Consider the following 16,356-nt stretch of genomic DNA (forward strand, 5'->3'; position numbering starts at 1 on the left):
GGGCTGGGAGGGGACACAGCTGGGACAGCTGACCCCAACCAAGCCAAGGGGGGTCCCAAACCACCTGGGCTCAGGCTCAGTGTGCAGAGCTGGGGGAAGAAGGAGGAAGAGGGGATGTTTGGAGTGCTGCTGTTTGTGTCCCAGGTCCCTGTGACGTGGGATGGAGCCCTGCTCCCCTGGGGATGGGGAATGAATTCCTCCCTTTGCTTGGCTTCTGTGGATTGCTTTGGCTTTCCCCACTGAACTGCCAGCCCAGGAGTTTTCTCCCTGTGGACACACACATTCAGAGAGCTGGGGAATTCCAGCTTGGAAATTCCTTCCAGGCCTGGATTTCTCCTGACTCTCAGCTCCATTCCCAGGCTGACAAGCTGACTGCAGCTTCAGTTAGGGAGGAGTCTCCCAGGGTGAGAACATGGTGACAAACAGAGTGGAATTCATCACCAACATTAACCCCTGGTGTCTTTCCCGTGGGACACATCCTGAGGTGCTGTCCCAGGGATGTTTTTCCCAATTGTCCAATGAGCTCCTGTCCTGTCCTGGCTGCACTGACACACTTTAAATCCGGGCTGTCTGTACAATAAATTGGCCTTTTTCCCCCAAGAGCTCCGTGTGTGTTGCTGTCCTTTCTCTCTCTTTGCAGTGCAGTGATCACATCTCCCTTTGCCAGCTTTCCCCATCCCAGTGTGTGGGGATGGGTGAGTGGATGCCTGGCCCTCAGCACTGCCAGCTGGGGCTAAAACTCGGCACATGGAAGGACCTGAAGTGTTTGTGCTGCTCTCCCAGTGCAGTAACATTGCCTACAGCTCTCCAGTTCACATGCATCACCAAGGTCTCAGCACTCTGCTCTTTCTTGTAGCTGACCCCAGGCATGTCCTGGGAGCTGCATGAAGTTCAAGTAATCTGCTTCAAGTACTGCACAGAAATGACTCTAAAAATCCTTTGCTGAAGAGATTAACGATGCAATGCAGAAAGAGAATGAAGAATAATGTACAATATGTATTAAATGACAGGTATGTAGACTAATTTTGCAATAAATCTATTTTTTTTCCTAGAGTGATGATGCAGTCCTGTTCCCCGGAATCCACAGTAAAGTGAACTAACTATACAGACTGTAAGGTACAAACTATGAAGACTAGTTTGGTTCGAGAATATTCCAAATATACTTTTTCTAGGCTCATTCTATTTGCATCACTGTATCTAATACTATGTTGCTGCTTTCTTGGCCAGGTTTACAGCAGTCTGTACAGCTTCCTGTTCTCCCTCATCCTTACATTAAGATATCTCCAGCAAAATTTCTCCTCGTGGCTGAAATTGCTCCTACTTGCAAAGATATGCTTGTTATGTGAGGGTCTTCTATTGCTTAGGACATCTGATTCTACAAAGGATATTAATGGATTTTTATATATGACTTAAATATAAAAATATTGTATACCAGGGCTTGTACGTTTCCATCCTGTTTCAGGGAGTTTTCAGTCAAACTCTAATAGTGTATTCATATTTATTTTCATTGTTGTAAAACACCTTTCCTATATATATTTGCTGAAATATATTATATTAAAAGTGAAAGGAGACCCTTTAGTAGCAAGACCGTATTTTAAATAGTTGGAAAATTTAAACATTTTCTGCTTATTTTATATTATAGGCAGGATTCATCCACATGACACATAAAATAAAGCAGTGATAAATTGAAGTTGCTTGCAACAAGTAAATAAAATAAAATAAACCAGTTGAATTCTTTTCCCACCTAGTAGATGAGATCCAGCTGCAATTCTCAACGGCTGGCGAGTTCCCAGGTTGTGTTAGAAAGTGAGTGTGACTTGGCTGGCTGAGGCTGCAGGATAAATCTGTCCTGGACCAGCAGATTGTTCTGTGTCCAATGAAGTGGAACAAGGATTTGTAGCTCCGGGCCTCCCTTGTAAATCAGGAGAATTCACAAGTTTGTCATCTTTTCTGGTATTTTGATAACCTCTTTTTCATTGCCTTACTGTTAAACTTCATCTACTTTTTTTCATTTCAAAACGTAACAAAAGTGCAGCAGCAAAGGTCAATTGTTTGTGTGAGCATCAGAATGAAATACCACATTTGATTTGGGCTGAGTTATTAGTGCACTTAATGCATAGATCTGAGGCCTGGGCTGTAGAGTCACCCACATTGTCAGGAATCACAAACAGCTGCTCCTGAAATCACTGCTGTGCTCTGTTCTGGCCCTATACACCAGGATTTTATTTTCTTTTTAATTTACAGTACTTGGAGATTTTTAGTTAAGGTTCTATTTTAAATTGCTGTAGCAGAACACACAATAATTAACTTGATATGTTCTTTATTTTATCTGCTGCAAAACTGCCCCTCCCAGCCCAGTGTGCTAAACACACCAGGAGGAAGCTCACAAGCCTGGGATGAGGCAGAGGCCAGCACAGCTCTGTTGATTTCTTCAGGAGAAATGTTCATGAGCAGAAAAGATGATTAATCAGAAGTTCCCCACAAAAATGGAACAGGTTGCCAACCCTTGCCAGATGGCCCATGCCTGTTATTGAGAAAGAATGGCTGTAGCTGTACACTGTGGGTAAAATCCAAACTCTTTGGATGCCAGGACTTGAGCTAATTTAAAACATCCGTAAGACTTTCATATAAAACTCTCTTCTTTTAATAAACTCAGTTTTAAACAATAATTTGTCTTACATCAATGAAGTTTTAATTCCCTGGTTTTAATTCGAATTTTCTGTTCTCCTTTAAAGCTTATTTCTGCGATTATTAACATTTGCATGGTAAAATATCCTTACTGTAGGCAATTTATCAGTTTGGTTGTTGGTTTCTAAACTCCTACATTTATATTGTCTTCAATTGAATTGAGCATCTGATAAGACAGATTGTAGATGAAGGAAGCTGCTTATTCTATGGCTCTCTAGCTTTTAAAAGCTAAAGCAATACCATTTTTCATTAATTTGGATATTCTTAAATTATATTGTAATTGAGTTAATGGAGAAATAATGAGAAACTGAGTGGGAGCAGAGTATGCATGCACATCCTCTGAAATAAAAAATAAACAGTGTAGGCATTAAATGGCAAGGGGCACAGAAATTACTGCAGATTCCATTGATGTCTTTTTCTCTAATAAAATGAAATATATTCTGTTCAGCCAATATGCCTGTGGTAATTGGCATCACCAATCATATTTCAAAGGAGCACTATGAATGAGATTTGCCAGAAAAGAACAGTGAATTAAGTGACTGCATGTGAGGAGCACAGACAGACTTTCCCCCTCATTTATTCAAGATTGAACGTAATAACCAAGGAAAACTGATATAACTAACCACTTCTGACTTCTGTAAATTGATATGGGATGGAGCTGTCATCTCCTAATCAGATTAAGTCCTTTCTTTAGGCCATTTTTAATCCGACTTCTACCATGAGGTTTTACTTCAGGGGAAAATAAACTGCTTGGTGTTCAGATACTAAACATTATTGATTTAATAAGATGACCAAAAGATATTCCAGTGGTAACCAAACATTTTAGTTGTAGTGTGTAGTATACTGTGAGTGCCTTTTCACTTGTCCTTTACAGTATTTTGGACACTGTGAGTAAAATGGGAGCTGGTATATTAGATTGCCTTAAACCTGAATTTAATAGTATAGCATGGTTGTTCTTTTGAGTAACTGTGATAAAGGAAAACTTTTACTATAGTCATTAACATAAAAAGACATGCATATAGGCAGAAATGTAATTTTATGAGGAAGCCTATAATGCCTCTGAATGAATACAAAACCAAAAGAATACCAGGAAACACAGGTAATGCAGTAGCAACAAATAAAAACAGGTAAGGAAATGGACCAAACTGTACTGTAGCTAAAAGCACATAGCTCCACATTGTGCTTCAGGCACAATTTAGAAATTTTCAGACATCCTAAATTATCAGTGAGAGTTCTCAATTATAATTTATGTTACAACTAATTAATTTACATTCCTGATGCATTACAGATGTCAGCATTTTTCTGGGTTTACTGCTTCGTACTGCTTCAGTGAGGGCTTACAGTTTTGTAGCTCCTTGGTTTTTCAACCTCTATAGCTTATGGCATTACAATCCCCCTTATGCTAACTTAAATCTACCTAATATCCCAATAATGCTTGAATTCTAAAACCTGATTATCCCTTCCACTTCTGCAAGGGATGAAATTGTGATCCTCTTTTGAGAGGTGATGAAGGAGCAGTACCAATAATCCTAGCTTTCTTTGGACCCCACTGGAGCTCTGTGCCACCAGAGGTCCCCAAGATTGTAGAAAAAAAATTCAAACAAAATACGTGAAAGGGATTTCATGCAGTTCAAATGTTTGAGCAGCAAATCCGGGTTTGTTTCTGTGTGGATCTCCTTTTGTTACTGTTGTGCAGGAATGATCAGTCTTTGGGAATGGTGTGAGGGATGCTTTAGGAAAGAGATGCTCCACTGAGTGTTAGGGTGGGGCCAAACACCACCGAATGCCTTCTCTCCTAAAGTGGGACAACTTTCGAATGATTTTGGGGCACAAGAGCCGTATCTCCTTTTTCTCCTTCTCCAGGAGCCTTACATGTGAGAATACAACAACCTGGAAATTCCAAAAGCCAATCTAATCTGGATTTTAAATCTTCTTTTTTGCTGTGATTTATTTCTCCTTACGTATTAGCTTCTTCCTGATTGTGGGCAGCTCTCAAAAGATATAAAAAACTTTTAACAGTAAATTGAGTCCAAAATCTGACCAACAAACACACTACCACCCTGAGATTTCGATTTATTCCCTTTAAGTTCTATAGCAGCTTTTAGTCTGCAATCTGTGAGTTAAAGCCAAATTGTGCTAATATGTACACTTGGTATTTTCCTTCACCTGGTTATACTTCTATTTATTTAGTTCTGCATGGTTTTTTTGGTCAGAATACAAACTAACTCCACATAATAAATGTAACTCTTTATACATTTCTATTTATGTACATAATTTAATTGCTATTTCAGCATCCTAAAGCAGCAAGATCCAGCTGCCACAGATACTGTTTTTTCTCCTCCAGAGAAATGTAACAGCCAGGTGTCTGATATAGGTAAAAACATGCAATCTAGAAAAGGTGTGTGGCTACTATTCTTTTTCTTTCAACTAGAAATTCCTAATTGCATCAAAGTGGCCCATCAGTAGTAGGATTACATGGTTCTTTGCTATACCTTCTGATTTCAAAGAATTAATTCCTACAAGAATTCAGAAACAGGAATTGAACATATTCGAAGTTCACACTAAAACAAAACACACTCCTGATAATCAAAGATTTTTATTTTACTTTCTTAAAAATATATTTTCCATTCTGTAAGAGCCATAGATGCCTTAAAATTGGTAAATGCATGACAACATCCATTCATTTTTTCAACAGATTCAAGTGAATCAAAAAGAAATTTCTGTGACACTGCTTTGGAATCAAATTAATTATGTCCATGTCCTAGGAAGCTTTGTCATCTAATTTGTGGCTGTAACTTCTAGGGGCTGTTGTCACTTGTAATATTTTCCTTTTAGAGTGGTGTAGGCTGCTTTCTATTCAGCAGAAAACAAGCAATAAAACTGTCAAAACAAATAGAACACAAAACCCAAAGAAGTTCTCCAAATAAGTGAGTTAAGAAGTCTGTTATCTAGTTTTTCAGAAAGTTAAAATACATGAGAAACTTGCTTTTAATGTTTTAGTTCACTTTAAAAACAAATTGCAGGCCTGATGAAAGGGTCTCATTCTGCCAGAACACTCACATACAAATCCCTCCTACTTTCCTTAGACAAATTTTTCCATAATGCTATTTTCCAGTGTGGGTGAAGTAGATTAATAATTTGAGTGCAAGTGAAATCCCCAGATTCTCTCTTGCTCCCCACGATATAAGCAGTGGCAATTCCTCCAGAATGGCATCTCTCATTTCTAAATCTCTCATTTCTATAGTTACAAAAATCATCCCAATTATAGGAAATAATTCTTCCTTTTCTCCTAGCATGGGGGGGGAAAGCAATCACAGCTTGCAAGGAAATATCTATTGGTTTGCCTCGTTGAGTTTCTCCAATTTGAGTTTCATTTAATTTCCTATTAATACTCTGAAATGAACAAACAAAAAGAAGTCGAAACCTTTGTGTCCAGTTCTATAGTAACCCAATGGCTAAGGGATAGGTAACTGCCTACAACTCCTGTACATTATCAGCTACACACAAAAAACAAGTGTTATCATAATTCAGAATTTGACAAAAAAGGAGTTTTAAATTAAGTCTGAATAATGAGTTTTCTGTAAAAAAACAAATAAATTTGAAGGCATGTTTGTCTTCAGTCTTAAGTGAAAATTTGTCAAGTAAATTACATATTTTTCCCTCAAAAAGACTTCATTTCTGAGCGTGGAAATATTCCCTGTGGTTAAATCTTATGTAGATTCTTTGGTTAAACCATGACTTGTGGATTTGATTGCCACATGCCATAATTTTTTAACAAACCCAGTCATTCCTAACAGGCTTTTGAAAATTTGTGTCAGATATTCGAAAGCCACAAATCAGAATCCAGTATTTTTAGGTGAATGAGAAGCCATGCTGTTATTAAACTTGAAAGGTACCAACATCTCTGAGCCTGACAGCATCCCAAGGAAGATATATTTCCTGCTGCTCCAGGAACATTAAGGTGATCCAAAGGTAAATCAGCAGTGACAGGTCAGTGACCATAGTGCACACTCAGCATCCTCAAGAGAGCTGTGTTTGTCTGCACATCTCAGGCTTTCCTTGTCTGAAGAGTTTTTCTATCCATAATTAACAGGAGGATTCGAGAACCATAAAGCATTTATTTGCAAGGTGTTTTCAAGCAAAATAAAGAATAACTCACAAGTCACACTGTGAGTGTAAATAGCTCCCTTTCTGTGACTGGACTACAGGTTTTGGGCAGAGTGGTATATAAATTGCAGTCTCTGACACTTTAATGCTGCTGTAGCAGCTTCAAATCAATTATAGAAGAAGGAGAGATATACATTGCAAGATTGCAAAATATGCAAATCCAGCTCAGGAGTTTGTTGTTTCTCTTATCTCTATAAAATTTATATGCTCATAGTTCTACTGACAGAATAACCTCATATTTATACACATAAATACATACTGTACATTAGAGATAGCCTTATTTCTCTCTCTGGATTGTTTCATGAAGAATATTTGATTTCTTACATATAGAGCTGAACAAAAGCAGAGGCTTCCTTACAGAGCTGAACAGAGGCTGTTCAGCTTCCTTAATAGATCATTAATGTTTTGGGATGGTTTTCTAAAAATAAAACGTTAGCACCTAAATGTAGGCTGAAAGAAGTTAAGAAAACAATGTTGTTCCAAACTGCTTACTTCTTAAACAATGTCTAATTTAAGAATAATGAAAAAGTCAATATTAAGATGCAGTCACGATTATTGTAATTTTCTTTCATGCCAAAACTCTTGGTTTACCCCTAAGCCTTACTAGCAGTGCCCATCTCTGCTTGAAGAACAGATTGCTCAGTATGTCATTAGGCAAGCAGTTAATGTCTTTCTGAGCCTGTGCATAAAGTCTTCAGTAATTTTACCCAGTTTATTATCAGGTTGGAAGCTGTATTTCTAGGGAAGTTTGGCCAGAAACAGAAATGGTGTGATTGTCAGATATTTAACAGCTCTGACACTGTCCACAGCATGTAAGTGATAGGAACATGATAGATCCCATATTCTCAGGGGTTTGGTTCTCAGAAAATTGTTAAAGTGGACTTTGTCTGTAAACACAAAGCAAGTTCAAACTTGAAGAGAATTACCTCATGCTGAGTGCTTTATCTAGCAATTATGTATGTACAGTTCACCACAGTGAAGTCAAGCTCACACACTTGGGTAAACTGAAGCCTAAGCCTAAACCAGCACCTCAGCAAGGAAAAAAACACATAGCAGAAAAAATGGAACCATAATGGATCTTTTTACACCCAGGAGAAAGGGAAAATACAAAAATCAGTACTCTTAAGTCTCTGTAGAGAAAAAGAGGGTTGTATATAGTTCACAGAACAGATCTTTGGAGAAATGCTGCCCTCCATAGAACGTATCCCAGAACTGCCCATGATTCCACAGGACTCCCTCAGAAGAGATTCTGCATTGAGGGATGTGTAAGTCTTTAACTGGGCTTTTTGTGTTGATGAGAAGATACCTGGACACTACCACAAGATCAAAAAATTGTTCCAATGGAAGAAAAACTGGCAAGCAGTGTGAACACCACACAAATGCAGAATCTTTTACAATTTCTGTTTTCTAGCTAAAACAATTTGTCATGCTCTGGGTCAAAGCACGATGCAACCATTAAGAGCAGCTGTATGTTTAATCAACTCGAATTGCCAGCTGTCTTCACTGGGACTCCTCTGTGCTTAAAATGAAGGACATCTTCAAATCTTGGAGAATAAAAAACTAACCTTTACTCCTTACGTGGTTTTTCAGTACCACGATGGTTAAGCAGTTCACAGTTGTTGATGTTGTTAGCATTTGCCCCAAGACAGATCACTCATGACATGAGGCTTGATAATTCAGTTACAAACCCACCTCATCACAATGGCATTCTGCCTGTCAGAGGGAGAGTTTTATATTAACACCTCAGCCCCCACTGGAACATTAGCCTGGCAATTCTGGACTCATGAAAAACTACATTTTGAGGATTTGATTATTTTTCCAAGGGACATTGCTGTAGAAAATCAACAAACAGCAGTACGAATATTAGAGCAGGATTAGTCTGAGCATCACGTTTAATTAAAATTCCAAACCCTAGCAACGTTTTCTTATGCAATACACTTACACTGATTCTGAGAACATTCTATTTTCAGAAGTCAGAAAGGAAAAAAAAAATCCTTGACATTATTCCCTTTAAGGATTCATCTTGCTCTTATTCATTATTATTAGATCCTGAAAAAAGTAAAGGTACTACATTAGGTGACTTTAAAGGACCTAAAATACATCAGTAGTATTTTCTTCAAAGATGAGATTGAAAAAGTTACCATGATCATACCCACAAGTAAAAATGGTCTAACACTAAAAAGTTACCAGTTAGAATTTTTACTTGTCTTTCTTCCTTTGATGTAAAAAAAAAAACCTTTTAAGATATGAATGTAGACTTAAAACCAGCAAAACTGCTTAAAAAAATATAGTGGAAGACTTAACCTTTTGACTTCTGGCAAATGTCCCAAAACCTACTGAAAATGTTCAAGGTGATGCAGTGAAATGAGTTCAAAGAAACCCTGTCTCATGTGCAGCTAAGAGTTGAAAGAGCCCTTTAATTTGAAAGGCTTTCTCCATGCATTTCCATAGTCCTCCTCTTTCATCCTGTGACATTCCCTTCTTTCTCTCAAACTCAGGTATTTCTCCATCTTTGCTGCCTTTCAATGGAGCAATTCCTGATGGCCCTGTTAGTTCACTCCTTTCATTCCGAGGTGAGTCAATCCTTCCTCAGCTCAGAGTCCCAACAGTGAGCAGAGAAATCCTGCTTGGAGAAATGCTGTGTCAGCAGAGGCCCAGCCCACTGCTGGAACCTTGGAAATCATCAAAGAATACATGGAAAAGATGGAAGTAAATCACTGTCAGCACCTCACACAAAAATCGGCCATATTTATAGCAATTGTGGCCACTGATTTGCATATTAAATATTCAAACCGCAAAAACGAAACACTGAGAAATTCTTAGAAGATATTTGGGAGCGATTTTTGATCAAGAATCTGTCATTTGGAAAAAACAAACTAAGCAGCTCTACTGAATATTGGACCTTACATTTGTTTAACAGTAGTAAACTTATTCAGGTTATCACAGTCACGAGTGGTATCAGAAAAATTTACTCAAAGCCAAAAAATAATATTTACAGAAATTAAACTGTCACCTGTGTCCACTCTAATTATTAAAGTATTACAGTTATTGAATGGAGAGTAGTGTTTTGTGATGTTGCTACACTTAAAATTGGAAGTCTCTGGTGTTAGCTACTGTTTATGCTGGGTTTCCTGCTTAAAAAAAAACCCAAAAACAAACACAAAACCCCAAACCAAAAACCACTAGCCAAAGCAAAAAAAAAAAAAAAAAAAAAAACACAACACGTTTGTCCCAGTACAAGGGCATAAGAGCTTTTTACACGGAATTCAGTAGAAACATGCTAAGGAAATAGAGTTCAAAAAGCAATAGAGTACTCTACAGAATTTATGAACATTAAGTGAAGAAACAACAGATTAGAAAAAAAGAGGTTATTTAAGAATAATCAAACACTAATAGCAGGGTTGATGATATTTCTTATACTGTCAGCTACAAAAGCATTGAATCAGTTATCATAAGCTCTAAAGTACCTGATTCAATTATAATTGCTCTAGTTACCATTACTACAGCTTTCATCTGGAGGTGCTTCAAGCTGGTCAGCTCCACACAGCAAATAACCAATCTCTGGCCTTTGCTGAGATGGACAGAAGAGATTTTAACTCCACCAGCAAAATAATGAAATAAAAACATCTGATGGAAAAGTATTTTAGAGGACACAGAATAAAGAAAATCAAGACTTCTCATTCAAGTAGAATGAATCAAGTGTGAGGTTTAGGTCCTGTCAGATGCAGCCCCGTTCTGCATTTCCCCATCTATGGAACACGTCATGAAGGCCCTTCCAGAAACATCTGCAGAGAACAGGGGCATCCCTGGAAACACAGCCACGGTTCTTTGCTGTGCACTGACTGCAAAGAATTCCAATTAGAATTACAGCTCATCAAGGCAGTGCCAGCAGGCTTCTGGCTGCTTAAGCCTTCAATTTTAATTGAAGTGCCTTTAGCTGGTGATAAAATCTGTCTTTTTAAACAGGCAAACTGCACAGTTCCTGTAGCAAGTTAAATTCAAGTTGGGTTTGCATTCAGGATAATTACATGGAGTTGGATCTAATTGATTTAGTTGAAACATGTATTTTACTCACCAAAGTGCTACAAAATGTAATTATGTTTTTTTCCATTTCCTACTTCTCTCCTTTTTTTTTTTTTTTTTTTTTGCCATCATGTTGTTCCTTTCAGAATAATTAATTTCTAAGGAATAAGGTATGAGAAGAGTTTTCTGGTTGAAAATCAAGGTTCTTCAGGGTTTCCATATATATGGAAAACTAGCTTAAAGACTAAACTTATTTCACATGATCCATTTTGTACTGCCAAAACCATTCAGCACCATGTGAAATTTTGAGAAATATAGTAATTTAAAATACTATTATATTAAATAATATATAAAATAGGATATATTATAGTTTTTTTTAATATCAGTGATCATTGGAGTTTCTCCATCTTCCTATGCAATAAAAGAAGGAATGAGACAAATCGTATTTTTCAAAGATATTCACTAATTGAAATATGATTTTAAAACAAGTTGTCTCAAAGAAAATCAGGACAGACTTTAGAAGTATGGAATAATGTCATTATAATACACATAGCAGTCATGTATAAACAGAAGTACAAGACAGTTTTTGTGGGCGAGTGAAAATAGACCAGGCATTCTTTAAATCTCATCATATGAAAGAAATTACAAATATTAATGCAATAACATTCTTAATTACAGAGGTAGAACGAGGGTACCTTCTAACAATTCCAGGCTGTTTTTAATAGTTCCCTAGTGTGACTGGGACAATATGATAATATGGCAATATGGTGAGAAAGAAATTATTGATCTGCAGGTGCAAAAGCAATATTCAGGGTGAAAAAAGGATTTTTGAGATGTTCAGCAACAAAAGCTACACAAATGCAGCAAAAAATTGTTCTCTGAAATACGTTATTCAAAACAATTATTCTCTAAAATGTGTATTTTATTAAAAGCGTTTTGAAATCAGATTTTTCTACCCGAAGTAATCATCAGTTGAAAGCAGGACAAATGCTCCATGTCCATGAGTGCATTGTAACCTCCTCAGGACAGAGGTGTCTGGGGAGTGCCCAGGCAGAGTTCTGAGTGCACTGCACACGGGTCCCTGTGCTCAGAAACACGGGCTCCTTTCCGAGTGTGCATGGCAGGTGACATCAGACCTTGCACCTGGGACTAGCCCCTGTAAGGGAAAAGCTGCACTGTTCATTGCAATGGTAAAAAACGAGCACAGCAGAGCACATTGCAAAGCTGCAATGCCATATAATCCATGATTGCAAAGCTTTTTTTCCTGACTATTTCCCCCACTTTGTTTTATGTTTGCCTTTTCTTTTCCTAGCAGTTAACTTAGATGTTAATGGAAAACCCATTAAAAAAGCTGCTATCCTACGAAGGAAAAAAAATGAATGCAGTCCTGTGGAAAAGGAAGATTTACCAATCAATTTTCAAGGAAAACTTCTTCTCTGACACGTAGCGACAAAGGAATGCAATTTTATTACTTGGCCAGATAGATTTCTGTTCACTCTTAGCAAAAACCTTTTTTTATAACATTTATAAAACTTTATTACAGAGTTATGAGAATAAAATTGGATTTCATAACTCACATGAGATCTTGAGGGACCGGCATCTATAAGCTTTAAAATCATTATTAAACTTAATGCATCTATTCTACTAAAATGTGTTTTTCTTCTAATTTCTCTGAAAACTTTAACCACATTATTTCAATCCTTGGACAGGTAACATTATCTTTGGCAATCATTTTAAAAGTTATTTCATTTTCTTTAAATCCTATAATCAGTTGGTAAGTTAGTTGGAATTTACAGGCATATTTTTTGTGCACAAATCAGGTTTGCAAGCAGATATCTAAATCTAGGTGGTACAAATATTTCCTCACAAGGAATTTCTGGACAGTGTTCAAATCCTGTCTCCTTTGTTATGAAGTTTAATATAAAGAATTAAATTTTATATTCTAGAACACTTCTCTAAAAGACAAGATTGATTGTAATTCTAGATTTGAAAAGTGGAAGCAAATTAGCATGAACTATGTAATTTACCTGAGAATAAAAGTTTTACTTGTTAAACACAGTCTTCTTTGAAAAGTTAAGAAATGATACAACATCATCTGTATCATATCCAAAATTACTTTTAGATTAGAGATACTGGGCAAGATCCCCATCAGAGGTAAATTAGAAATGTTCCAGTTAAGTCACAGTCACTATGACTTAAAACCCTGCAGTTGAAAACAAATCTGTTTATTTTTGGGGAGATTTCTGTATCACACAGATGCTAGGATCCATCAACTACATTATTCTGAAAGTTCTGTTCATCTCTGGGTTCTGTTGAGTAAGGCTGCACAAGGCTGTTAACAAGAGGGGAATATATAGATTTTTATCTCCAGAATCCATAGCTTAAATAACCCACTCCCCCGTTTTAACCAGAAATTTAAAAGTCAGAGTCAGGCTCACAGAAACAGAAAAAATTCTGGGTAGAGATTATTCAGATTAAGAAAATAAAAAATAAAATGAAAAAAAGAAAAAGGCATTCTGAAAAAGCCAAATAAGGGATCAGGAAGAATATTCTCTAACTCTTTTCCCTACTGTTGAAAATATATACTGAAGGAGAATATATCCAAAGACTAGACACAAGAATTTGGAACAGCAAGACACACGTTCCTTACAGTTGTGGATATCTGGATGCACCTGCCTGTAGCTGGTTTCAGGTAACAGCCCATTTCCCAGCTGCAGTTCAGCAGTCTTTACTTATTTAATATTTTTAGCACAATTGGCTACTCTTGTATTTCATTCTTTGATTGTAAGTTTTCTCAAACTCATCCATTATCATGAGAAAACAATTTTCAACCTGTGACATGATATGTCCTTACACTAAAGACCAAAGAGCCAGGACATACTGAGCAAATTTCACCACTGGGGATAACACACAGATATCCAAACCACGACTGAAATTGGGCAAGGTTAGAGATGAAATGGTGTCATACACATAAGGAATAAAACTTTCATGTAGTTTAATGCAGTTTTTAACTTAGGCTTGACAAAGCTTTTCCAAATACACAAAAGACCTGGCTGGAAGCTATGGTTCTCCAGCTTGTATTATTTAGTACGATTGAAGGAGGCATAACTCAATAGTCTAGACATGTATTTTAATTTAAATAGTTTTGATCTCATTATTTGAAATTTTGGTTAAAGTTTTTAGGGTATATTAGGGAGAAAAAAAATTATCAAAAAGGAACAAATAGGATGTTCTTAAAAGTCACTTTGATTCTATGTTAGATCTCATTATTAAAAGTATAAAAGAGAAATCATTTTCCACAGAAAAAAGCTAAATCTGATGCCCACAGTGTTCTATTACAGAGACAGCAGCAAGTGGACAATGATTCGTCTCTGATCTTCATATTATTTTAAGATAATTGAAGTTGATGGGGTTATTCTAATGTAACTGAGAGTGAGGCCAGGACTTCTGAAATATCTATTTAAAAATCATGACAGTAGTTTAAAGAACAGGAGTTTCTGTAATGACACATAATTTTGATTATTCCAGAATTGGAACCTCCAGACAGTCAAGAGATTTACTGACACTTCCCAGGCATAAACCAGTAAACGTGGTATAGACGTGGCAGGAGGAGATGTGGCTCCTCATTGTCCCTCAACCTTTTTAAAACACAGTTATGGTGTGGAGATTTGTACTCACTGCAGTGTAGTTTTCCTGCACATAAACATTTACACTAAGCTATATAAAAGTGATTTCTGTAGAGAGAACGGGAGTCACCCACACATATCAAACAACCTTCAAAGAAAAGGATGTGCAAACATTAGAGTCAGTCAGTGTCCCCCCTGAGGAGTGGGCAGTGGGCACCTGGGCACAGTCATGGGGCATCCTCCATGAGTTTTATTTACATCAGCTAACTGGATGTGCTTGAGACAATGACTCCCCCAGAAAGAAAATGAGACTATATGACTTGTTGTCAGTGAAGTTAAATTATGAAGCTGCTTAAAAGCTTTACTGAATCACAGTCTTATAGCTTTTATTTTCCTGGGGTGTATTAATTGAATAGTATCATTGTTTAGTGATGTTTTTCCCAAATAACTGTAAATAATAGTACTGTTTAATGGCAAAGAACAATGAAATCTGTCCTTCCTAATGTTCTTCACAGATCTGACTTTTCTTTCTAGAAGTAGATATATTTAAATCAAGAGAAGCACTAGTGCACTTTCTCCTTTGAGCAAGGCTTTCAATAATAAAGCAATTATCAATAGCAGCATGCTTTTTGGATTGAGAAATAATTTAATATCTTGAAATGTGCTATTTTTGTATGTTTACCATCTGACACCTAGAATTACTGCAGGACCTATAAACAGTAACTTCTTGTTTTTAAAAGTGTTAAACAAGAAAGACTATATGTGGTTGGTGTCTTTGGCACAAAATTCAATTCTCTCTTTTTCTGTCTTGATTACATGATTATTAATTCCAGCAATAACTAAATCTGGCATAGATGTAGCATATATGTCTGTACTATTGTTGGTTTATGCATTCTTTTCTACACAAACTTCTTGGTTTGGCAGAATCTCCACTGGAGTTTTATTTGTAGATCTTGAGTCCTTTGGATACACTGGATTCATGCAGCATCTCAAATGGAAAGAAACAGCCCAGGCCATAAGATGCCATGGCTTTTTCTCTTACCTAAATCATAAAAATTACTCATTTACTAGGTTTAAGCAGAAATAGAACTTTTCTTCATAGTTCCAGCTACTCTGATATAGTGTCTGATCCCATACATCTTTAAAAACAGCCCCTTAACATATTATCATGTTTAGTACCTCTCTACATAACAGAGATTCTAATTGTTCTTTGGTTCATACAGTAGCTTTTATTAAACCATAGCTTTTTAGTAGTTTCATTAAAGTGGAACAACTGCTTTAAAGTTTATATTAAAACTTGTTTCTGATAATAAATTTAGCTTTCTTTGTAAGAAGACGGGAATGCTCTCAATCCTAGGTACCAACAAAAGGAGGGGAATTTTACCAGTTCCTTCTGAGATTTTTGTTACTTCTTTTATGGTAATGATGCACGAATAAACAGAGATTATTTCCTATCTTTTCCATTGCAATCTTCAGAGATTCTATCATGCAGCAGCTTGCAGGAGCAGACTCAGGAGGAAGGCCCCAAGATATGAAAGGTTAAGAAATTCTTTTTTGTAAAAAAACAAAAGACTGGTAGGCTTCAAGCTGGTTTTATATTGATCATAACACTTGCAAGATTTTCTATGGCATATTAAAAGCTACAACTGTTATTAGGAAGACAGGAAATGCACTATTGCATTTCTGAAATACATATCAAAGGAAAGTACAACAGAATACAAGCATACATATATATTCTAAAATATAAGTGTCGGGAAATAATACTTGCTACTCTAATATTTCATCTCTGTAACAACACACACAAAACACCAAGAATGCTTAGGGACCCTAAGCCCAACAACAGGACTCTTTT

This window comes from Sturnus vulgaris, chromosome 18 (genome assembly GCF_052056855.1).
Source record: "Sturnus vulgaris isolate bStuVul1 chromosome 18, bStuVul1.hap1, whole genome shotgun sequence".
Taxonomy (NCBI): domain Eukaryota; kingdom Metazoa; phylum Chordata; class Aves; order Passeriformes; family Sturnidae; genus Sturnus; species Sturnus vulgaris.